This window comes from Narcine bancroftii, chromosome 5, assembly GCF_036971445.1.
Source record: "Narcine bancroftii isolate sNarBan1 chromosome 5, sNarBan1.hap1, whole genome shotgun sequence".
NCBI classification, from domain to species: Eukaryota; Metazoa; Chordata; class Chondrichthyes; order Torpediniformes; family Narcinidae; genus Narcine; species Narcine bancroftii.
The window spans coordinates 132,585,657-132,612,002 of NC_091473.1; the positions used below are offsets into that span (position 1 = coordinate 132,585,657).

The 26,346-nt window shown below is 43.6% G+C and overlaps 1 pseudogene; it reads right to left on the reverse strand.

Moving 5' to 3' along the window:
- Positions 1–1,035: 1,035 nt before the first annotated feature.
- On the reverse strand, positions 1,036–22,158 carry LOC138765339 (tartrate-resistant acid phosphatase type 5-like; annotated as a pseudogene).
- Positions 22,159–26,346: the final 4,188 nt, after the last annotated feature.

A 26,346-nucleotide genomic window follows, 5' to 3' on the forward strand; every position in this document is an offset into this window, starting at 1 on the left:
AAATGTTGCCTGGATTGCAGTATCTAGAATACAACGAAAGATCGATTAGACTGGGTCTTTATTCATTGGAGAGTAGAAGTGAGGGGGGGATTTTACAGAGGTATTTAAAATTATGAGGGGGATAGATAGAGTTGATGTTCCCCTTAAGGGTAGGTGAGACTGGAACGAGGGGTCATGAGTTAATTTTAGAAGTAATATGAAAGGGGGATTCTTCACTCAGAGAGTGGTGGCTGAGTGGAATGACGTTCCGGAAGAGATGGTTGCAGCAAGGTCAATTTTGTCATTTAAGAAATGGTTGGATAGGTGCATGGATGTGAGGGGATTAGAGGGTTAAGGGCAGGGTGCAGGCAGGCGGGACTAGAGGAGATCACGAATCGGTATGGACTAGAAGGGCCGAGATGGCCTGTTTCTGTACTGTAACTGTTGTATGGTTATCTCCAGGAAAGGGGATGCACTGATAGAGTGCTAGTGTGAGTGCTACTGCTAATCCTGACCACTAAGGGGAATCTGGAGACAAGCTGTGGCATTTTGGGTTGATTCAAAATGGATCCCTCCACAAGGTCTTGTCTGGGTGTGCTTTAGCCAATAAATATAGTTGTTTTAAAAGAACCCAGGTTTCTTTATTACAATAAAAGAAACATCACAATGTGTGTTTGTAGTGTTTTGCACGAAGGACCAGTAAACACTATTTTGCAAGGTTGTACTTCTACAATCAGATTATAAATAAACTGTAATTGAACTTGAACTTGTCTGAACTATTTCTGGATTTAACAAGACCACTGCGTGGCAACACTGAGGTCTCCTAGATGACCAGTCTACACTAAAAGAAATGGTGCACAAGATGTTTGAGCATTCAGGACCAGATTCAAGGTTTTGTCACTTCTCTGCCAAATTGGAATTCTATCTCGTGACATGGATCCATTTAAATGTTAAGGGTTTAAATAGTGAAAACATTTTCCATAGTTAAGGAGATGTGAGATTTGGGATCCAATTGAGCCATATGATATATTTTAAAAAAATTACACAAGGTTAACTTTAAAGTCTAACTTTTATTCGATGCAAAGTTTGCAAAACCTCCATATCATAGGGCTGCCTGTATGATACAAACAATTGTTCAGGGAAGATATGAATCAGTGTGAATCCACCCAAGGCGCTATTCCCAGCATTGTAGAATTTGCAGCCAGCTTGCAGGAATGTTCTCCTTGTGTGCAGTGGACTTGTCAATGATACTCCCACTTCCACTAACGATGTATGCAGTTTTGTCACCCTCATGGATAAACTGCAGAGATAAAATCTACCTCACATTCCTCAACAATCACTAAGGGCTTCTCGCTGATCAGATAAACCCTGAGCATTTCAGAAAGAGAATGGTACTTTGGGGTTTTATTATGAGAGAATTTGAGTTGAGGTGTAAAGAAATCTCGCTGCATTTATATATAACCATATAACAATTAGAGTACAGAAACAGGCCATATCGGCCCCTCTAGTCCGTACTGATTTAAGTGAAACTCCACTAGTCCCATCTACCTGCTCCCTGCCCATAAACCTCCAACCTTCCCTGAAATAACAAAATTGACCCTGCTGTAACCATCTCTTCCGGAACGTTGTTCTACTCAGCCACCACTCTCTAAATGAAGAAGCTTCCTCTCGTGTTACTTCTATGACCCCTCATTCCAATCTCACCTACTCTCAAGAGGAAGAGCCTATTTACATCTACTCTATCTATTCCCCTCATAATTTTATATACCTCTATCAAATCCTCCCTCAACCTTTCACGCTCCAATGAATAAAGACCCAGTCTAATAAATTTTTCTTTGTATTCTAGATACTGCAATCCAGGCAACATTTTAGTAAATCTTCTCTGCAGTCTCTCTACCTTATTGATATCCTTCCTATAATTTGGAGACCAGAACTGCACACAATATTCCAAACTTGGTCTCACCAATGCCTTGAACAGTCTCAACATCATCTCCCAGCTCCTATATTCTATGCTTTGATTTATAAAGGCCAGCATACTAAAAGCCTTCTTCACTACATGAGAATCCACTTTCAAAGAACGACGAACCATTATACCAAGATCCCTCCATTCCTCTGCATTCCTCAACACCCTTCCCTTCACTGCATATGTCCTGTTTTGATTATTCTTCCCAAAATAATGCACTTCACACTTATCCACATTAAACTCCATCTGACATCTTTCAGCCCACTCTTCTAAGCAGTCCAAATCCTTCTGCAGTCCACGAAAACCATCCTCACTATCCACAACTCCCCCTATTTTTGTATCGTCCACATATTTACTCACCCAATTTATCATTCCGTCATCCAAATTATTAATTTAAGTGACGAACAACAAGGGACCCTACACCGATCTCTGAGGCACAACTCTAGTCATTGGCCTCCATCCTGACAGACAATTGTCCACCATGACTCTCTGGTGCCTATCTTCTAGCCACCATTGAACCCATCTGACTATCTCAACACTAATCTCTTGTGCCTGAACCTTCCTCACTAACCTTCCATGTGGAACCTTATCGAGAGCCTTACTGAAATCCAGATAGACAACATCTACTGCTCTACCTTCATCAACCTTTCCAGTTACCTCCTCAAAAAATTCAACAAGATTTGTCAAACAGGACCTTTCCCTCACAAACTCATGTTGGGTGTCGCTGATCAATCCCTGCCCCTCTAGATACTTATACATATTATCTCTAAGAATACTTTCCATTAGTTTACCCACCACTGTTAAACTTACTGGCTGATAATTGCTGGGCCTACACCTGGAGCCCTTTTTAAACAGAGAAATCATGTTTGCAACACCCCAATCTTGCGGCACCACACCTTCCTCCAGTGACTGTTGAAAAATCACTGTCAGAGCCTCTGCTATTTCCTCCCTGACTTCCCTCGAGGTCCTGGGAAAATCCTGTCAGGACCTGGAGAGTTATCTACCTTTAGAAATTCCAACAGCCTCCTCTTTCTTAATCCCTATGTTTTCCATTATTAACCCTTTGCCTCACTTATCCTACACAATTCCATATCCTTTCCCCAAGTGAATTTGTATAGGAAAATCAATAATTGCAGATGCTGGAATTCTGCAATAAAACTAAAGAATGCTGGAATACTCAGCAGGTCAGACAGCATATGTAGAAAGAGAAACAAAGTTAATGTTTCATCGCAGCTGGGAAAAAGTGCCTGGTATTCCTATCAGGTTTGTGTGTTTCTGGGATTAGATGATATCAAGCATTTCAAAACTAGCACCTGCAAGTTCATTGTTTCCTACCTGCAGGCTATGATAGATGGCCACTGATGTAGGCTGTCACATTGTATTTCTTTAGAAGTGGCTTCAGTTGATTCACGAGACAGGGAGTTGGACCATGCTGCCCCATGGACCCCACAGGGTAGTGACCGGCCACAATCAAGTAGTCAGACCTGAAGTAAAACCATGCAGATGGCAGAGGATTTAACACCTGTAAACTTTGTTATCCACTGAAGAGGCTTGCAGCATGAATTCCAAAATAGTCAATTCTATTGTTCAGTAGCTTGCGCAGTTTGAGATATCCAATGATATCATAAGTCATGAGATTTTCACATTAACGGTTTGCATTTTTTTTTTGTTTTAGCAGTACAGCATGGTAGAAGGCCCTTCTAGTCCAAGAAATCTTTGCTGCTCAATTACACCTAATTAACCTGCTGTACACTCATTAATCTGGCTCCGACCCATTCTGTGACTGTACCCATGGCTCCTGCATCTTGACCCTGTATAAAGGCTCCAACACCATAACCTGCCCTCAGAAAGCCTGGGTCACAGCACAGGATGACCTTCAATTTTATTGTAAATAAAACCCTATTGTTCTGTAACTCCAGTCTTTTGAGTTATTGATAGTGTATCATAACGTACCTACCTCGAACATTTTTGGAGAGTGGGACGAATCCAGAGCACCTGGAGAAAACTCACCCAGGGAGAATGTACAAACTCCTTATAGACAACTTGGTCAACATGGACAACTTGGACTTGCTGTAAATCTCACTGACAATTGGACAGGTTTGGTCCACTCTGCAAAATACTACTCTGGATGTTCTTTGTTATTAAGTTGGACAGTTGTTATTAAGTTACCTGGAATGTGCCAGCTTTTTCTGGATCCACTGAAGTTGCTCCTGGGCTGAATGAGGATTTTCGGGACCTTTTGGCTGGTTTCCTTCGAAGGTGTTTCCACAGATCACAACAGTATCAATCATCAGAATGGTGACTTGTACATTGGTATTAGGAATTGTGAAAGTCAACTCATAGTAGAGATCTGGAAAGTTCCTGTGTCAAGAGGTATAAACCATTCAATCCCACTCTCAGTAAAAAGTCTTGCTCATTATGATTGAACTGTTGTTAACCTCAGCCCTGGACTCTTGAGAACAAAAGCTATATTGGCCTTTTCATGCAGACTGAATTCTAATTTCTCGAGTTTTCCCACAGATGTTTGGGACTTCAGTGGTTGCAGAGCACAACAGAGCTCCCTCGAATTGGAGGTGAGTTATTCCAAGGGGTTGCACACTGTTCCTCCCACACCCAGTCGGGTCATGACCACTTTTCCTGATGGTAAATGGTGGTCCACATCCTCATGGGGAAAATCTGAACTCCGGAGGGACAACTGTCCCTGAAAGTCATATAGGAAGCTGCTTGGCTTGTTTTCAACAGTCTACTGAAATCTGTTTTCCCACCATTTTCCAATTGCTTTCTCTGGCTGATTTGTGTGATCCATTTGAAAGTCTGGTGCTGCAATTGATCCAAAAACCTGAAACCTGTGGCCTGAGTAGCAGTGATGTGCTGGTCTGCAGGTTGATTATCTGCTGTAAGATCATTGGTGTAGTTTAACCCAGATTGATAGGATAATTGAGAAAGATTATGGTATGCAGGGCTTCATTGGTTGGAGGATTGAGTTCAGGTGTCATGAGTCCTCTCTGGTGAGACCAGACTTGGACTATTGTGTTCAGTTCTAATTACAGGAAGGACGAGAAGTGAAGGAGAAGGTGCGGAGGAGATTTACCAAGGTATTGCTTGGACTGGAAACTGTCTTATGAAGCAAGGTTAGCATATCTGGGGCTTTTCTCATTGGAGCAAAAAAAGGATGAGAGATGATTTAATAGAGGTTGACAAGATTAAGAAAGACATAGATAAGGTAGACAGCTGACACCTTTTTCCCCAGGAGGCTAGTGGGCAAAATCAAGGAGCATGGTATCGGGAGGTAGGGTGCTGACATGGATAGAAAATTGGTGAAGAAATAAGAAACAAAGAGTTAAAATAAACGGGTCATTTTCAGGATGACAGGATGTGACGAGTGGGGTACCACTGGGATCGGTGTTGGGTCCTCAGTTGTTTATTATTTATGTAAATGATTTGGATGAAGGGATTATTAACAACATGAGCAAATTTGCAGATGACACTAAACTGGGTGGCAGTGTAAAGTGTGAAGAGGATGTCAGAAAAATGCAGAGGGACTTGGAGAGGTTGGGGGAGTGGGCGGAGGAATGGAAGATGAAGTTCAACGTGAGAAAATGTGAGATTATCCATTTTGGAGGCAGTAATAAGAGAGCAGAGTATCATTTAAATGGAGTCAAGCTAGGGAGTGGGGTAGTGCAAAGGGATCTGGGTGGACTTGTACACCAGTCACTAAAAGCCAGCAAGCTGTGAAGAGGGCAAATGGCATGTTGGCTTTCATAAAGAGGGGATTGGAGTATAGGAGCAGAGACGTCCTCCTGCAGTTGTACAGGGCCCTGGTGAGACCTCACCTGGAGTATTGCATCCAGTTCTGGTCCCCAAATTTGAGGAAGGACATACTCTCTATAGAGGGAGTGCAGCACAGGTTTACAAGGTTAGTTCCCAGGATGGCAGGATTGTCATACATGGATAGGTTAGAAAGACTGGGCTTGTATGCAATGGAGTTTAGAAGGATGTGAGAGGAGTCATGATTGGGGTATATAAAGTTATCAAGGGGCTAGACAGGGTGAATTTGGATTACATGTTCCCAATGTTGGGAGAAACTAGGACTAGAGGGCATAGTTTAAGAATACAGGGAAGGCCCTTTAGGACGGAGATGAGGAGAATTTTTTTTACCCAGAGAAATGTTGGTCTGCGGAATGCAGGTAGGGGCAGATTCGCTGGATATGTTAAAAAGGGAGTTAGATAAGGCTCTTATGGGCAGGGGAGTTGAGGGTTCTGGGGGATAAGGCAGGGAATGAATGATCAGCCAGGTTCTGAAAAATGGCAGTGCTGGCTTGACGGGCCAATTGGCCTACTCCAGCACCTACTGTCTATTGTCTATTACTGTCTTTGGCTGGGCCTCAGTGTTCAATGAGCGACCCTGGTTCACGTCATTTGGTCTTCCACTGCTCTGAGGCTGAGGGTTTCACATTCCAGGTCTGCCTGTGCTCCAATAAAATCACTTTTCATACCCATTTGAAAGTCACCACAGGCATTGGTCACACACCAACAAAGTCAGAAGATGCTCTGGGAGGCATGGAGAGGCATTGCTTTGGTAATTATTCCTCCCAGAAGGAAAGACCAGCCAAAAACCTCTGTTATCCAGAATTCAAGCAACTGGCAGCTTCAAAAAATCAGCAAAAAAATTGCGGAAAATAAATTGGTAAAATATACGGAGGTTTAAAATCGGTGTGCCTTCAGTTAGTTCGCCAATCATGCAACCGGAAAATTCACTTATCAAGCCTCTACCAATCCCCACAGGTGTCAGGGTTTTACTGTACTAATCATTTTTCTCATGGAACTCGCATGAGCTCATCGTCTCATCATTGAATTCATCTCCCTCTCTTCTTCAATTGTGCTCCATCTGCCTCGCCCTCACTCTGTATGAATTATGGTGTCATGGGGCCAAGTCAAAGTCTTGTTGCAATGATCTGTGAGCTGCTAATGGCATCTTTGGGGGCAGTGACAGAAAATGAAGTCGGATTTTTAAATAAATGTTCCAATGACGGCTTCCAAAGAAGTTGATGGGATATGAAGTTCATCCAAGTAGCTGTCTCACGGGAGATCTGAAGAGTATTTTCAATAATAACTGCAAACCTGCAACCACAATCCAGCTGCCTGATGATTGAATCCTGACCTATAAATGGTCCATCTCATGAGACCTTACTTGCTTTTGGCTGTTTATGGTAGCATTAAGCCTGTGAACACATCTGCTTTGAATAAGCCCCATGTTTGCCCACTTCATTCCATGACCCAGACAACTCTTAATGGATTTTTAAAAAATAGGTAGGAGGAAACTATTAAGCCCCACTTTCAATGAAACTTCTCGGGCCAATTCTGTGCTTTAAAGGTATTTGTGTCCAATGTCTCAGACCCAGGCAATTTCTGCATGGCGAAAGCGTTAACGTCCATCCAAATTCCAGAAAAAAAGGCTTCATAGGTTCAGGAGTAGATATTTAACCAAGAGGCCTGTCTCGTCATACAGTGAGATCTTGGTTGCTCTGATCCCCCAGTCCATATCCTGCCTTTTCTCCAGATTGTTGACACCTTTGGTTATCATAATTCCACCAGTCTGAGTTCTACTGGATAAAAGTTGACCTGGCACCAATTTCTGTTGGCGAAGGACAAGTGTTAGAATATGACTCATGGTCGTGGACCAGTGGTCCTCATTCCCTATGCCATAGGTGCTCAGTGATTGCTTAAGGTGGTATGTGGGTGGTATGTGGGTGGAAAGAAAAAGTTTGAAAATCACTGTTTTAATCATACTTAATTGATTCATTATGTGCACGGTTTCATAACTCCAAGGGAAATGGGAATTTTTCTCAAGCAAAATATTTCAGTCACAATTGGGTCTAGAGCAGTGATTCTCAACCTTCCCTTCCCACTCACATACCACGTTAAGCAATCCCTTACTAATCACACACCACCGATGCCAAAGGGATTACTCAAAGTGGTATGTGAGTGGAAGAGAAAGGTGGAGAACCACTGGTCTAGACTCACCAATCAGTGGAAATAATTTCATTCTATTCACCCTTTTAATGCTGATAACATCTTTAAAATAGCAATCTGATCAGCTGTGTCCTTCTAAATGCCAGGATATTTGAACAGAGGAACCAGTCAACAATGGCGTGGCTAGACCAGGGAATGACGCAGAATTCCTTCCCTGCAAGACATTAACAAGCCAGATGGGATTTTCTGCGGTTTCATCATTATTGAGACCATTTTTAAAAAAATTCCAGATGCATTAAATAACTTGGATTTAAGTTCCCAACTATCAAGATGGGATTAGAACTCCTATACCTGGATTAATAGTCGCTAGTTTCGTAACTGAACCACAAACCTACCATATTCACAATATTAATTTATGTTAACTCTCCTCATAATTTAATTCTTAAAATCAAGTTATCATCAAGTAAATTAATGCCACCTTCGCTCCAAAATATCCTTCCTAAATTGCAGTATTTAGGAGGATCTATTTTTGTATTGATGTGACTTGGAATTTGCGGAGCTTCCATCTGTCATGATAATGAATATGTATGAGATGTACCGGAAGTCACGTGGTATGAGAGAGAGATAAGAACACAAGCAGGAGAACAAAGGAAACCGGAGAATAAAGACACTAAGAAGTTTACCTGATAAAACTTGTGTTTAATGTTTCCTTAACTTCACATTTCGGGCCACAAATGTGACATTGGTGACGAGGATGAAAGAAGCTTGAAGAAAATTAAAGACTAAACAAGATTACAGAGGATTACAGACAACTTCAAGGTGATAAGAATTTTCTCTTTGTCTCAGTACTTTTGGGGCTGGAATATTTTCTCATGGCTGGTGCAGACAGTGACTTTCTAACACATAGTGGAATTGCTCATTTTGACCCGACTGGTGAGGCAAGCATCGTAAGTGTGAAGTGGAAGGCATGGCTGGAAGAATTTGAATCCTACGCCGACAGTCGTGGCCTATTTCTACATACCGGTACAGTTGAACAAAAACCGCAGAGAAGGGCGTTACTTCTTTTCACTGCAGGACCCGCAGTTCGGGAAACTTTTAAGACACTTTTGAATACTGGAAGAAAGGATGAGTACCGGAAAGCGGTAGATGCATTAAATGCACACTATGTAGTGACACCGAATGCTACATTTCAACGCCATTTGTTTCGGAGAATGAGACAAGAAGATGGCCAGACAATTGCTCAGTACGTGACGAGACTATGCCAGCTAGCTGTTGGATGCAATTACATGCCAGCTGATTTGGACAACCAAATTATTGGATCAAGTCGTACAGCACTGCAGATCAGATAAACTCAGAAGATGTCTACTGGAAAGAGGGAGTGAGTTGGAACTCACCGACGCTTTAACCATTGCTGCTGCATTAGAGGCTGTTGAAGGGCAATTTCATACCATGACCCTGAAAGACAACTCAAGCCAGCAAATTAAGATGCTCTCACATCGCCATAATCAGCCAAGATATACGTCGACACAGGATGTGGAGTGTTATCGATGTGGAAACCGAGGTCACTTTGGAAAAGACCCATATTGCCCGGCCAAAGGCAAAGTTTGCAGAAAGTGTGGAGGTAAGGACCACTTTGCAAAGAAGTGCAAAAGCAAGTCCAATGCAGACCAGAAGAGGAAGAGTACAAGTTCCAAAGGCAAAGCCTGGGGAAAAGGAAAGTATCCTGGAAAGAAAGATACCATTCGCCAGATAGACGGTGACGATGATGATACCCAGGAGGAACAGAGTTGTTACCAATTTACGTTGAATGAAGTACATCATGAGAAGGTCCCAGTGATCATTGGTGGAGTGACAGTTCAGGTCATTGTAGACTCAGGCAGTGACAGTAATGTGATTGATCGACATTTATGGGAGAAGTTGAAAAGGAAAAAGATCATCTGTACCTCAAAGAAGTGTTCCAAGAAACTGTATCCATACACAGCAAACAAGCCATTGCAGACCATTGGATGTTTTACTGCAACTGTTGAAGCTGGAGATAAGTACACTGAAGCAGAGTTTATGGTCATAGAAGAGAGGGGAGAACCATTGCTGAGTAGAAGCACAGCGCAAGACCTGGCAATACTTCATATTGGAGCTTGTGTCAATTCAATTCAGTCATACGAGGATATGAAGCAAGAATTCCCCGCAGTCTTCCAAGGAGTAGGAAAGCTGAAAGGTCGACAATTGAAGCTAGCGGTAGATGAAACGGTCAAACCCAAGGCACAACCAATGCGCCGAACTCCGTTTGGACTTCGTGGGAAAGTCGAAGCCAAAATTAAAGAATTGATCGAACAAGACATTATTGAACCAGTGGAACATTAGACACAATGGGTCAGTCCCGTAGTGAATGTGCCCAAACCAAAGGGTGACATAAGACTATGTGTTGACATGAGAATGGCCAATGAAGCTATAATTAGAGAACGACACCCGATACCAACAGTGGAAGAAATACTTCAAGAACTAACTACCAGCAAGGTATTCTCAAAAATTGATCTGAAATGGGGCTATCATCAATTAGAGCTGGATCCAGGTTCCCGAGATGTGACAACATTTGTGACTCACTGTGGATTGTATCGTTACAAGAGACTATCATTTGGAATTAATGCAGCTTCGGAGATCTACCAGTATGAAATCCATCGAGTGATTCAAGGCATTCCTGGAGTTGCCAACATTTCTGACGACATCATAGTCCATGCACCAACGAAGGAAGAGCATGACAAACGGTTGAGGCGTGTACTATCTAGACTACAGGAGGCAGGCCTTACCGTGAATGGAAACAAGTGCCAGTTCGGTGTGTCAGAAATGGACTTCATGGGACACAGATTTACACGGGAAGGATTAAACCCTGCAGAGGCCAAGGTGAAAGCTATTGCAGAGGCACGTGCACCTCAGAACGCAACAGAGGTGAAGAGTTTCCTGGGATTGGTCAATTTTTGTGCAAAGTTCATTCCTAATTTCGCTACAGTGGCAGAACCACTAAGGAAACTAACCAGGAAAGGTGTAACATTTCATTTTGGATCTGAGCAGAAGAAAGCGTTCACAGCGCTGAAGCAAAGCCTGACAGATGCAAAAACTCTTGGATATTACGATCCAGCGGCATCAACCAAAGTCATAGCGGATGCCAGCCCGGTTGGTTTAGGAGCCGTGTTGGTCCAGATGCATGATGGAGGACCAAGAATCTTTGCCTATGCCAGCAGATCGTTATCAGATGTGGAAAGAAGATACTCTCAGACAGAGAAAGAAGCACTCGGACTTGTATGGGCCTGTGAGAGGTTCCATGCATATTTATACGGCATTGAATTTGAACTCATCACAGATCATAAGCCATTAGAGGTGATCTATGCACCTAGATCCAAACCATGTGCCAGAATAGAGAGATGGGTACTCAGACTACAACCCTACAAATATAAAGTAATCCACATAGCAGGGAAAGCAAACATTGCAGATCCGCTGTCCAGATTGGTGAAGGATGGTGGTCCACAATCCAAGTCAGAATTAGGAACAGAAACAGAGAGCTTTGTACGATTCGTAGCTATTCAGGCGACACCGAAAGCTGTGACTACGAAGGAAGTCGAGAGAGAATCTGAACGTGATCCAGAACTCATGGAAGTAAGAGAATGCATGGACAATGGGACAAGTGTACTCACAAGGCTTACATTCCCATCAGAGACGAACTTTGTTGCATCGGACAGTGTGTATTGAGAGGTTGCAGATTGGTGATTCCGCAAAGATTGAGACCGAAGATCGTATCCTTAGTGCATGAAGGACACCTAGGCATTGTTGGTACCGAGCAAAACCTCAGAACCAAGGTATGGTGGCCAAGTTGTGATAAAGACGCAGAGAAATTTGTTAAAACTTGTCATGGATGTCAAATCACAAGTAGGAGTAATCCTGCAGAACCGATCCGGAGTACGCAACTTCCGACAGGACCATGGATCGACGTAGCTGTTGATTTTCTTGGACCTTTACCGACGGGTGAATCAATTATGGTAGTGATAGATTACTACAGCAGATACTATGAGTACGTGGTGTTGAAGTCCACAACTACTGAAAAAACAATACAAGCGTTAGCAGAGATATTCGCAAGATATGGATTACCTGTTACATTATACTCTGACAATGGTCCACAATTCATTTCAGAGACATTTATGGAATACATGAGGACCACAGGTATCCACCATCATAAAGTAACTCCGAAATGGCCACAAGCCAACGGAGAAGTAGAGAGACAAAATCAGTCCATTGGAAAACGATTGAGGATTGCACACGCAGAAGGACAAAATTGGCGTGAAGCATTGCTATCTTATGTGGCTGTCTATCGAGCAACGCCTCATGCAACCACTGGAAAAAGTCCTGCAGAAGCATTTTTTGGGAGAAAAATCCACACAAAAATGCCAGAAATAAAGGAAATCCGAGACGACCAGGAGATGAGGGACCACGATGCTGAAAAGAGAGGTGCAGCAAAGCTGTACACAGATTCGAAACGTGGAGCCAAGTACTCAGACATCATGCCAGGAGATAATGTTCTAGTGAGGCATGAAACTGGTGGTAAGCTAGACACACCTTATTACCATCAACCCTATACTGTCGTATCCAGAAGTGGCAGTATGGTGACAGTCAAGTCTCCGACTGGAGTCCTGTATAAGAGAAATGTCTCAGATGTAAAAAGGTACCAGTCCAGAGATACATCGAGCGAAGAGGTTGAAAGGCCAATACGAGATGCTGAAACTGAGAGACCTGATGATGTTCCAGAGGCAGTTACCAGCACTCCTGATGAAGTGACTAGAGCGCCATAAACACTCGAAGCCGTGGCGAGCAGTATTTCCGACACTGAGAGTGACCAACCGAGAAGCGACGACAATATCGCAGGCAGGCCGAAACGAAACCGGAAAGTGCCCAAACGATACGAAGACTTTGTGCCATAGTTTTAATAAGAACTTTGGGACAGTATTTTAATCTTATATCATAAAGTGCATGTATGAATGCTGTAGGAAGTAAATTTTTATGTAGTTGAGTTATAGTATTACCATTAGTTACGATGTTTGTAAGTTTCCGAGGGATATTGGTAAGTGAAGGTAAAGTTTATTTCTGATTAAAGGAGGGATGTCATGATAATGAATATGTATGAGATGTACCAGAAGTCACGTGGTATGAGAGAGATATAAGAACACAAGCAGGAGAACAAAGGAAACTGGAGAATAAAGACACTAAGAAGTTTACCTGATAAAACTTGTGTTTAATGTTTCCTTAACTTCACATTTCGGGCCACAAATGTGACACCATCCACTTGAACTTCACTCCTCAAAGGCATACTTTGTAAGAAGGTCGCATATACTTTATATTTAACTGGCACATTCATTGTCGCAGCGCTCTTTCCTGTTGCAAACTCCTGTACTTGGAGCTTCTCTCCTGCCTCAGAAGATCAAAAACCCTTCTTTGGTCCACCAACATTCAGATGTACATCAGCCAATATAGAATAACTCTGATTATCCAAAATCAGATTGTCCAAAATCCTCACATATGAATTTTTTTAAAAAATTTTGGATAAATGAGGATATCCAAAACAAATCAGAAATCCTCATTTATCCAAATTTTTTTGGAGCCGAACTGACCTCACTGGCTGAAAAAAAATTTACCCGACATGAAATTAGAACAATGATTGTCCTTGTTTCAGGCAACTCCCTCCCCTTTCTCATTCTCTTTATTCTTTACCTTCCCCTATTGAATTTTCTCCCCAACTCTCCCTCTCAAACTGTGTGCCGCTGCCTCCCAGCATCATCAAGGAGAGCGACTTCCCAGGAGGAGCAGGGACCTCAGGCTCCCAGCAGGAGAAGGGATTTCGGGCTCTGGGCAGGAGTGGGGACGTCGGGCTTCCGTGCAGGAGCGGGGCCTCGGTGGGGAGGTGTCAGTGATCAGCAGCGACCAGCATTTTATTTAGTGAAAATTTAACATTATTTTAATACTTAAAAAGCCTAACCTTGTTGTTTAAACACTGTTACAAGCGATTTGCTGTTGCTACTGGGGTGTTTTTAAAAAAATGACCAGTTATACGAAAATAAAACGTTTATCCGACATAGGCCCGGTCTCGACCATTTCAGATAATCGGAGTTGCACTGTATATTTGACTCGGCAGACGCTTTACCCAGATTTATCCAGACGCTGCTTTACCCAGATGTCACAGAAGGATTCAAGGACGTTAAAGGACAAGCAATAAAACCCCACGTACCTCAATTTAAAAAAAAAATGTGACAACAGGGAGAAGAGAATGGCTAATTTCCCAAAATTGGAGGAAAATGTTACAAGTGAGAATTTAAAGGGATTTTAAAGTAGCACATACAGGAAATAAAAGACAAAATCTCATCAAAAACCTTGACAAAGTTGTGTTTAAAAGCTGGTAAGGGCAGGTGAAGGGTTTGGCGACTGTCCACAGTATTATCATAATTAGATGAGATCACTTTTAAGAGGGAACAATTATTAACTTATAAATTTGAATGTGTAAGTCTGAGTTTTTAAAAACTCCAAAGCTTCAACAGCAGAAGTAAATGCAGGCTGTTATTATTAACAGGGTTCCACATCTGTTTAATACATAGAGCAGACTTTTCCATATGATCCTTGGATGCTTCAGCATGTATGTACGATTTCCCTGGACAAGATTAATGATTGAATGTGTCCATTTCTCGATTGCTAAGAAAATGGACCCCCAAGAAAATTCGCACTGTGATTGCAACCGCCTGGTTATAAGTGTGAACTAGTATTAAGAAATTGATGGCTCGGGCCTCAGGCCCCTCTCCCCGCACTGACCTCCTGCTTAAAAAAAAAAAAAAATTGATGTTCAAATCACTTAGCATCTCTTAGAAATCCCGGAGTAAGCAATCTGTGCTGACACGTTACCCAAATGATCGTCATTCCCCGTCAGAATATACCACGGTATATTGACAATGGACGGAGCTGTAAACATGTTCTCAAATGTTTCCTATTCAAATAAGTACAAATTTAGATTAAATTTACTTTATTAATGCAAGGAATTTTTTTAACAGATACACATAAATAGTTAATTCATAAAAGGGAACGTCATTTACTGAAACAAAGCTGTGATTCAAAAATTGCAAAGTATTTTCAAACAGGTAATTTGCCTCAAATTTTCTCCGCTGTAATCTATATTGAATTACTTTCTGTATTCATTACAGTAAAATTCCAGAATTCAAAAGAAACAACAAAACAAATAGGTAAAAGATGTGAAAGTTTAAAATTGGCGCCCCCTCGCGGTCAGTTTGCCAATCAGGCAACAAGCAATCAGAGTATATTAGTCTGTGTACAAATTGAGATCCTAATCCATTTAGGAACAGTTACAATTCCACTCAATGAAGTAATAAATATATTTATCCTTCTTCTCATTATGCAGTGTTTGATGTCCGTGATGCACCATCAATAGTCACAAAAGACTGAAGTTGTGAAATTGACAGACTTTTATTAACTATAGATTGGAACAGCCATCAACCTCATTGACTGATGAAGGCAGAGTGGAATGGGGAGCCTGCAAAGGGCTATGGGTAGGGTCGATCTCGGGAGCCATGTCCAGCCGGCAGCAGCCAATCAAAGCACAACAGTGGTTTACCACATTCACCCCTCCTTTTTAAGAGTCCTGCGGATTGAGAAAAAAAAGATGAAACAAATATATTTATGTACATTTTACAGATTAAGTCTGTCGGTGGGGGTGGGGGGGCTCTATCTGCTGCAGCGAGTGACATGGTAATGGTTGAGGCGCTGCTTTAGCATCCTTGCTGCCTGGAGTAATTTTGCGGAGATTTGCATCATGATCTTGCAGGTCATGGCCACAGATGGTCACATTATCAAGGTATGGGAAAGTGGACTGCAGTTTATAATTATCCACCATGTGGTCTATCTCCTGCTAGAAGACAGAGACCCCATTTGTAATGCTGAAAAGGACACACGGGGAGTGGTAGAGGAGGCCATCTAGGCAGATTGGGAGCTGGTGATATGCCACCTTCCGGTCAATCGTGGAGAATACCCAATATTGTGCAATCTGGTTGACCATATCCAATAAGTGGGGAGGGGATTGGAGTCGAGTTGCATGTACCTGTTGACAGTCTGGCTGTAGTCTATGACCATCCTATTTTTCTCCCCATTCTTTATCACAACCACCTGGGCCCTCCAAGGGCTATTGTTGGCCTTGATGATCCCTTCACCCAACAAGCGCTGAATCCTCGACAATGATCGCCTTGTCTGTTGCACAGTACCATCGAGTCCTGGTGGCCACTGGCTTGCAGTCAGGGGTGAGATTGGAGAACAGTGGAGAGGAGGGGTCAACCTTGAGGGTTGAGAGGCTGCAAGTCGCATGCAGCGGGCCATCTGTGAACTGATCGTTGCAAATAGTGAGGAGGGGTTGGGGCCCATCGAATTTCAATGTAACTTTCTGAAGATGGCACTGGAAGTCCAGCCCCAGTACCAAGGGTGCACAGAGTTGTGGCATGAGGAGTAGTCTGAAATGTTTGTAAACTATGCAGGACCGACCCATGGATGTCTGTCATGTGTGATTTTGACGCGAGTGATATCTTGTGTTTGGCGGGTTGTACTTTAAAGGATAATAAAACATTCTGTAATCCCGCTATCGAATAAACAGTTGATAATGCACCCGTTTACCTGGACATCCATCATGCATCTGGCAAGTTCGTGTGGTGACTCTTGGTTCAGGGTAATGGAGGCGAGTATTAACTCATTGTCTGAGTCCGATGGGTGCTCATGATCCCAAGATGACTCTCCTCAATCCCAAGATGGCCACCCTCACTGCTCCCCCATGGAGTCGTATGCCTGAGAAGATGGTGTTTGCCATGCGGTTCAAGATCGTGGGCCCCATGATTTGCACATGGAGTTGCTGGTTTGTAGAGGAGATGGCTCTGATCACACTGCCCAGAGTGGTGACTGTCCACACACAGCGCTGCTAGGTTTTGCAGATGGTTTGGACTGGCAAACTTTGGCATAATGTCCCTTTTCCTGTGCCTAGTGCATAACGCCTTCTTGGCAGGGCAGCATTTCCTCAGCTGCTTACCCTGCCAGCAGTAGCAATTGGGGAGAACCATCCACAATGGCAGCCAAGGTCAGGTCACATGGGTGACCAGTCGCTCGTGGCATGGGACAATCCCCTGGCCTGGGATAGCAATGCTCACGGCGATCAAGAGGCAGCTGAGTAATCATCCAAATTTTGGAGGGCCGCCTCCAGTGTCTCGACCACCTCAACCACCCTCTCTCGATTAAGGACCTTTTGTTCCAGGAGTCTCTGCCTGATACTGACTACTTAAGCATCCCGGATGAGGTCCTCAGTGTTCTGGCTGGCTGGCACGGCTTATAGTCGCACGCTTTGCATAGGTTCCAGAGGGTTCATAGGCACTTGGTACTTGACTCACCGGGTCACTGCCTTCTGGTGGCCAGGAGGTGCCTGGTGTAGATGTCATTTACTTTCTTGCAATACTGGGCCTTCAGGATCTCCATGGCCACCAAGTACAAGCTGGTGTCGCTGATCACTGGGAATACTTGGAGGCCAACTCACGAGAAGAGTAATCTCAGTCGGTTAGCATCTGTGGTAATAATGTCCGCGGCTCCAGCCAGGAAGTCTTCAAAACAACGTAGTCAGAATTCAAACTTGTTTGGGGCATCAGGCATTCAAGGGTTGATGTTGAGGTTCTCAGGTACTGTTCCATGAATTTGAAAAAAAATATAGTTACTAAATTTGATGCACCATCAATAATCACAAAGACTGAAGTTGTGAAAATGACAGACTTTTATTAACTATAGACTGGAACGGCCATCAACCTCATTCACTGATCAGGGCAAAGTGGAATGGGGAGCCTGCAAAGGGCTATGGGTAGGGTCGGTCTCAGGAGGCGTGTCCAACCGGCAGCAGCCAATCATAGCATAACAGAGGTTTACCATAGTCCACATTTTGATTGTTTTACAATAGCTGTGTTGTTTAAAATACACAATATTGAATTAGCTAAATGGTTTGCATTTAATTGTTCAGCCAACTGTTGAGCTCCTGAATAACTTTTCAATTTTGGTTAGCTCTACATACTTCACAAAACTTAATATCTATATTATATAGACAAATTTTATAAGAATGTATCTTTTTCCCACTGTATGTAATAACCTTGTTGAATGAATAAATAAAGTTGTGAAAAAAAAACAAGTTTTATTAGCAAACAAGTTCTGTCATTTCTTAATAATATACAGTTCTGAAACGTTACATATTCATTATTCTAACTTCATATTTATGAGGATTCAATAATAAAAAGCACTGAATTTTGCCTTCTTGTTGACTATCATATTGTAACAATAATATCGATAGACTACAACTCCCAGAACTCTAGTAAACCAGCACGAGATGTCCTAACCTCATGACATGGCACGCGTGGTCAATGTTTTAAAAGAATATGTGCGTGACTTGAGTAAATTAGTTCGGATTTACCTGCAACTGTGTGTCATTATTTCGGGTTCATCAGCCACCACTGTGTTTTCAGTGGCTACAATTGGTGACCCGATGGGTCCAAAGCAAACTTTTGGACCATATTGATATTGCAGCTGTTACTGTTAAGCTACTGCCCTTCTGGATGGCAGAACCAGAGCTGTGGTTTCGACAGGCTGAGGCACAATTTCACCTCAGGAAAATCGAGGTGGACGCAACTTGCTATTATCACTTCGTCAGTACCTTGGACCAAGCCACTGCCAAGCAGGTTGGTGACGTCCTGCGTATTCACGGAGTCTGGAGAGCACTCCTGCTGCGAATTTACAGCATGTCCCACAGAGAGGGCTGTCAGACTGTTACACATGGAGGAGTTGGGAGACCATGCCCCGTCCGAAGTAATAGGTGTCATGCTGATCCTGGCAATGGCCACATATGTTATTCGAACTGTTCTTCCTGGAGAGGATGCCGAAGACATTAGACTCTTATTATCACAGAGTTATTTCGAAGACCCCAGGGCAGTAGCTATAGAGGCAGACATCCTGTCACTGGTAAAAAAAAAACTCCAAAAGGTCTTTGAACAATGTCACTGTGTCACAGCTGTCTGCACCCAGCACTACTTCCCAAGCCAATGCTCTCAACACACCAGATCCTCTAACGAGGCTGAAGTGCCAGTTGATGAAGTAGACATCAAGGTGGCAGGAGGTGCTGTTGCACATTGACTGCCCTGACATCACATTCGTTTGCCAGTGAGTCGAGGGCCAGTGCAAAGGCAGCATCACTTTCCCTGGGTTTCTGGCTTCTAGTCAGGAACGGGTGTCGAGCAAGCACCACATTCCGTGGCGCTGGATAGTAAGCAGTCAGACGTTCCCGGGCTATAGCCAGAGTGGTAGCTCCTTGCGTTACGGCGAAAGGGACCTCACCCAGCAGAGAGTTCAAGTGGCCCCACTGTATCGCCTCATCGACCACATTGTTTCGAGCCATGTAGTAATCGAAACAAGCAATCCAGTGGTTGAAAATTTCTCTGGCCCTCGGGGCAGACTGGTCGATTATCAGCTGCTCTGGCCTGAGGGCTGCATCCATTTCTGCTAATAAAATTGAAGTGTCAGTTGATGAAGTAGACAAAGACGATGTGGTCAAACAATAATCATGGCTTTTATTAGTAGAAACTCATGATACAATATAAAAGACAATAGGTGCATACAGTTATACCCAAGGGGAGTGTCCTTAATAGTGGAGATAATGCACAGCCAATGTTAGTAGAGCAAGGCTCGCCAGAGGGGAGACAGGCAGCTTGGCAGACATTCACCACAGTGGCAACGTCTCAAGTCAGGCAGACAGCCTGTTGACACTTACACCTGGTGTTTTTACCACCTGTATTGGGGAGTCAATGCACATAGGTGCCCGCCACCCTGTGTGTTCTTGGGAAACACCCTGGCCAACTGTCGTTAATGTCTGTGATGGTTGGCTGAAAATCTACAAGTCTTCTATATGTTTGTGATCAGCTATCCCAATGTAAATTTTTGGTGGACATAGGATCGGAGGTTAGTGTTTTTCCACTAACTAGTTTCAATACACATTATTCTATCCCTAACCTCCAATTCACAGCAGTTAATTGTTCCAAAGTACTCTCGCATGGCACAAAAAAAAATGAATGTTCAGTTTGAGGGGAACATTTAAACATGGTCGTTTATTATAATGGCAGTGTCACGACCGCTACTCGGGGCCGATTTCCTTTGAGCTCATTCATTCATGGTCGATTTAAAAAGGCATTGGCTGATGGATGGTATCACTTTTCAAAGTATTCACCTGGCAGAATTGCATGTTCCTGAGCTGTGCCTTAAGACTGTTGGTAACTTCTCCAGACTTGTAGAAGAGTTTCCCGAAATTACAAATCTGCAGTTTACGGCCCCCACCACTAAACATGGAGTAACTCACCATATTTCTTGTGCAACTTGTCAAAAAGTCAAAACCCATCAGCCTACAAAAGCACCGCTACAATCCTTCCCACCTGTAATTTTCTGCTTTGACCATGTCCATGTGGACATTGTGGGACCAATTCCAGTTTCACGAGGCTACCATTATCTCTTCACGGTGATCGATAGGTTTACGAGATGGCCTGAGGGAGTCTCCATGGCGGATGCTTCTATGGACTCTTGTGCACGAGCATTCCTTAATTCCTGGGTGGCTCGCTTCGGCCTACCCACACACGTCACTTCTGACAGAGGACCTCGATTTACATCTTCGTTATGGACGGCCTTATCTTGGCTGCTCGGCTCTAGGTTTCATCATACAAGCGCCTATCACACACAGTTCAATGGGATGATTAAACAATTCCATCGTCACCTCATATCAGCCTTAATGGCCCGTTTGGACAGTACCAACTGGGCAGACAAGTTACCATGGGTGTTGCTCAGCGATAAGGCAACTCCAAAAGAGAATCGCTACACTTCGTATGCAGAGCTTGGTGGGTGTTCCACACAGATCCAGTAAAGATGAAGATCCCAAAGAGCTATTGAGCAGACTAAGGGATACTATAGGCAAATTATCCCTTGTACCACCATCATCACATGGCAAAAATGTTTTTGTACCACATGAACTGAAGGACTGTGAATATGTATTCATATGTAGAGGAACACATGGACAGCCCTTGCAGGCACCATTCGAGGGACCATACAGCTTGATAAGGTGAACGAGGTCAATCTGCATCTTGGACATTTCCAGGCAGCCTCTGTCATTCACAATTGACAGGCTCAAACCTGCCCATGTTATTAAAACTGGGCCTATTCAACAGCCAGCAGTCCAGCACAGGGGTTGACCTCCCAAACAAAAACTACAAGGTGAATGGTGACCCGGCACTGGATGTCATAAGGTTATGATGTCATGGCGTGGTGCTCGTGGTTCAGTGTTTTAAATGAGTTTTGACTTATCTGCAACTGTGTATGTTGTTGTTTTACATTCATCAGCCACCATTGTGTTTTCAGTGGCTGATTTTAATAACATGCTCAATTCATAAGAAGCAGTATTTGATCAGAAGTTCATGCAGAAAAATCTTTACGGAAAGGAGCAAGGTTCGCTTTGTGTAATATACTCTGCAGGACTCGACTTCCAGGTCATTCCTACTCCTTAGGAATTCACTTGCAGAAAATTTTTTTTAAGAATGGATTTCTCTTGAGAGGTCAAAAGAAACATAATTAAAATGGAGCATATAACCACACCTCTTGTCTAATTAATGTCAAGATGGAATATGTGTTGCTCTGTAACTCTCCAAACTGCAAATGGGTAGCATTAAGATAATTAAAAATCCTCAGCTGAAACCTTGAGTGCAGTCAATTGTAAAGGTCGAGATTTCAATTCCTTTTAATTAGACTATTACAAATGAATAATAATTGCTTACCTTAAATCTGAAGTCATTTACATTTTTCACACCATGGAAGTAAAAGTTATCTCCAAAGTTAAGCACAAAATCTGGGCAACTCTCCCCAGGTCATGTGCTGTGGCTCTCTGGACATCGGTCATGTATGGTGGATAAGGGAGGCCTCTCCCATCTCCAAAGACAATAAATTGGATGGCATTATCTTATAGTTAAAAAGAACAAAATATTATATTATCACATTTTAACTGCACTGTGAAATGTAAAAGTAGCAAATTATAGACTATAATAGCTGATAATGACAATTCTGAACTAGTCATGGGCTGGTGTATAATTTTAGCAACAATTATTACCCATTTACCACTCGATTTCATTTAATACAGTGGTTCTCAACCTTGCCTTTCCACTATACCATCGGTGCTCTGTGATTAGCAGCCTCCATCTAATTCAGAAAGCATCTCTGCCAGCGGCCGAAGTGCATGCTGGCTCCGGGATTTCTGGGGTCGAGCTCCAGCCTGTCTGGTCGCAGGACATGGCTAAGCTGCAGTCTCTGGTCCCTAAGGTGTAGCAAGGGTGGACCCTGGGGTACTGGGAGCTGCTGGTAGAGCCTATGTGTGGCTTGTGTCTGCTGGAGGGGTAACCTGGGCGCTTGGGGCTTTTGGCTGAGTCTCTGGCTTTGGGACATTTGCAGCGGGCTTAGGGGAGATCCCAGTGGTAGCGTCAGGTCTCCAAGGTACTGGGGAAACTGCTGCTGGGGGAGTGACAATAGTGGCGTCTGCTTTCCCTGGCTCTGGAGTGGTCGGGAATTCTGCACATATGTGCACGACTTGTGGAGATCCTTCCACCTGCACTTGTAGTGGCCCATTTCTGATCGGACCCGGGTTTAGGGTTGGCGGCGCCTGTACTGGTGAACCCATGGGCAGGCAGGACTCTTGGCTGTTTCTTACCTGCCCTATTGTACTTCTGTGGTCTTCCCCCATTTCACCACGATTCCAGTACAGCGGTCCCTCACTGTCTCTGACCTCGGATGCACGTGCGTGCTGGTTGTCAGGTAGAGTCTCCAGGTGGTCAGGAATGCTCATTGGAGCAGAAGCAGCTTCCATCCTAGTAGCTATCATATTAGTTTATTAAATTGTACTGACAATAACCACACAAGCAGTGCAATTATAAGACAGCTTTAATAAACTAATATGTACACTAAGAGGTCTTGTCTCTCTGCAAGACGAACCTGGAAGGCTAAAGTGTAGCTCTGGACTGCTTTATCAACAAGGTCACCAGGATGACCCCTGGTGACCTAGTGGTGTAATTACATATCACCACAATTACCCACTGAGACAGCTGAGAAAAAACATCTTGGATGGATGGCCCAACATGGAGCAGGACTGCTCACCTGACATTGCAGAGTACTGGAACTGCAGGGCAGAACTATCAGTGGTTGAAAACATCATCTACAAAGGAAGCAAAATCCTTATCCCAAAAATTCTGATAAAAGAGATGCTATAAAGGATCCATGGAGGACATCTCAGAATCAAAATGTGTAAGAAAAGACCACAAGAGGTGATGTACTGGCCAAGAATCAACAATGATATAACAAATGAAGTGTCAAACTGTACAATATGCTGGAAATATCAAGCAAGCAATCCTGCAGAACCACTAAAGCCAACCCAGCACCACACAGACCTTACCAGAAGGTAGGCGCTGACCTATTTGATTGTCAAGGGAAAGTCTATCTTGTAGTCACAGATTGTATCCAGAGATGTGTAAACTGAACATCACCACTGCAGATGCTGTAATAACAGGTGTGAAAGCCATATTCTCCAGGCACGGCGTGGCAAGTGAAGTCTTCACAGACAATGGACCCCAGTTTTGCAACTCAAAGTTCTGATATTTTGCCAAAGAATGGGACTTTGTACACACCATGTCAAGTCCTCATTATCCACAGTTCAATGGTCTAGTGGAAAAATCAGTACAGACAGTGAAAAGACTGATGAACAAGTCAAAAGAAAAAAGAATGGACTTTTACCAGAGCATGCAAGTATACTGCACAACACCTCTCGAGTGTGGTATGTCACCAGCACAACTCCTTATGGGATGTAGGCTAAGATCAAACCTACCCATCCAGAAGAACCTCCTTAAAACAAAAGAGGGAGAGAAAGTGAGGAAATTCAAAGAACAACAGAAGGAAAAGCAGAAGTTTTACTTTGACAGAGGAACAAAAAAAAAACCTACCGGAATTCAACACTGGTGACCAAGTAAGGCTAAAAGGCAAAACAAACTTATGGACTCAGAAGGTAACTGTCCTTAGTGAAGTCCAACCAAGATCATACACCATTCAGACAGATGAAGGCGGTGTTCTGCGAAGAAACCATTGAGATCTTCAAATGGGACTGGCCACAGTGGATGGAAAGATGGATACTGTCGAACAAACTGAATGCACAGCTGAGAAGACATCGTTTGAGTCAACAACTCAGATTCAAGGACAATCAATCAGGAGATCGTCAAGACACGTGAATCCTCCTAAGAGACTCACTGAGCAAATTTAAAGACTCCTGTTAAAGAGTGAAGTTGTAGGGTACTAGCATCAAACCACATGAGGCCAAGTGCAGGTAAAACACTAGTTTTAATAGATTGGTTTACAGCTAGGCTTTGAGGCCTTGGTCTTGCCTCTGTACAAGCCTAGGCCAGAATGAGGGGGAAGGGATCCCCCTGGTCTTATATACAAGGTCACCAGGTGATGACATGACATGGTATAATGACATCATGCATGATATACCATGTGTAATGGAGGATTTAGACCATGCTTTTGCCTATGCAAGGCTGAGTATCAGTAACCTACTTTGAGAATAATGTAGGAATCAGCAGACATAAGCTAAATTCCACCGTGAGGCCCAGAGATGCATTTATCTGACAGAAAGACATCTGGTATCAAGAACGTTTAATCTTCCTGCTTGTTAGCCAGTTGCTGTTTGAGATTGATGGGATTTTGTTGGTCGCAGACTGTCAGGCGAGACCCCACAGGTAAGTAGATCATTGTATTTGAAGTGATAAGCTAGATGTCTTTAAGCTAAGTAAGTCATTGTATTCAAAGTGCTAAGCTAGAAAGTTGTGGTATTTGATAGAAACCGAGCCTGCTCAGTTATTTTTTTTGTGCTGGGAATAGATGCTTGGTTAAGCAGTTTTTGGGTAATATAAGCCATGGTCCCGTTGCTGAAGTTTGAGACTCCCTGAGGGGTGGCAACATCTCTCAGCAAGAAAAAGAACTTCTAGAGTCCAACCAACGTCCTGGTCAGGGGAGGTGGAGAAGCTGCTACCGGCGCCCCGACAACCTACTACAAGTGTACGGTCGTTGCCTTGCTTCGGCAGTTGGGACCAGTCCAGGTGTTGATAAGTATAATTGGGAACGGCTTCCATATTGTAGTTTGAAATCAGCTTTTGATTTTGTAATAAAGATTTGTATAAACTGAAGTGCTCTCAGCAAGTGTGTCTGTTTTCTTTCGGTAGCTCAAACACTGTGACCAATCAAAAACGAACAAAGTGAGAGGTACAAGTTTACCCAGGACAATTGGTGTAGTCAGCAGGATTGGTCTCAAGATGTTTCGCCGAAAGAAAGAGGTGAGCCCTGAGCAGTTCTTGATTCTAGGATGGACTTCCAAAGACGAACGGTTTGGCATGTTGGCCAATACCCTGTCTTTGTTGGGACCACCCATTAGTTGGGATGAGAGGTTAGATCCATCAAGTGCGCCTCTGGGAGAGCGGGTTGCCACTCTCCTTTGAGAAAGTAAATTTCCTTTTAAAAGGAGGATGCTGATGGATGGTTTTTGGCTGCTGGCCACAGCCTTACGCCGCGCCGTTCAGCGTATCCGAACCCCTGCTTATTCTCAATGCCCCCCCACTTCTATGGGATGGGCTCGGCCTGCTCCCGACCACTGGGTAGAGGGTCCTCTTGTGGGTCAAAGTGGGAACAGGGGTCGGGAGCAGTCAACGAATCATGACTTCTCTATAAAAGAGCTGGCCACCATTGGAGATCGATTTAGGTAAAAGACGGGAGAAACTCTGGCAGCCTGGGAATAAGGAGGGGGTAATGTATATTTAACCCCTGAGGAATTGTTGGGATTAGGAACATTGACTACTGATATCCGGGTCACTGCTGAGCTGCGGGGTAGAAGAGAGGTGGATTACTTACTTGCCACTCTAGGGGATGCCCTGCTTCGAGTATACCCATCACCAGTAGATAGGGATTTACATTTGCAGAACAATTGGGGCACCCCAGAGGAGGGAATAGCAGTAATTCGTCAGCAGGCCCTGACCTCTGCCTTGTATGCAGGGCGTTTGAGGCTGTGGGTACATGGGGGGAGCCCTGATGAAGATATATTCACGGCCGGAATGCATACCTGATTGGTTCGTTGCACTCAACCCACTGAACGGGGACTGGTTCTATCCATAACTAGTCCGCTAATTGGGCACCCTGTGTCTGAGGCAGTGCACGCCTTATCTGGGCTTTGAGAATTAGAGTTGGGAGGTAAAATCCACTCACGTACAACCCAG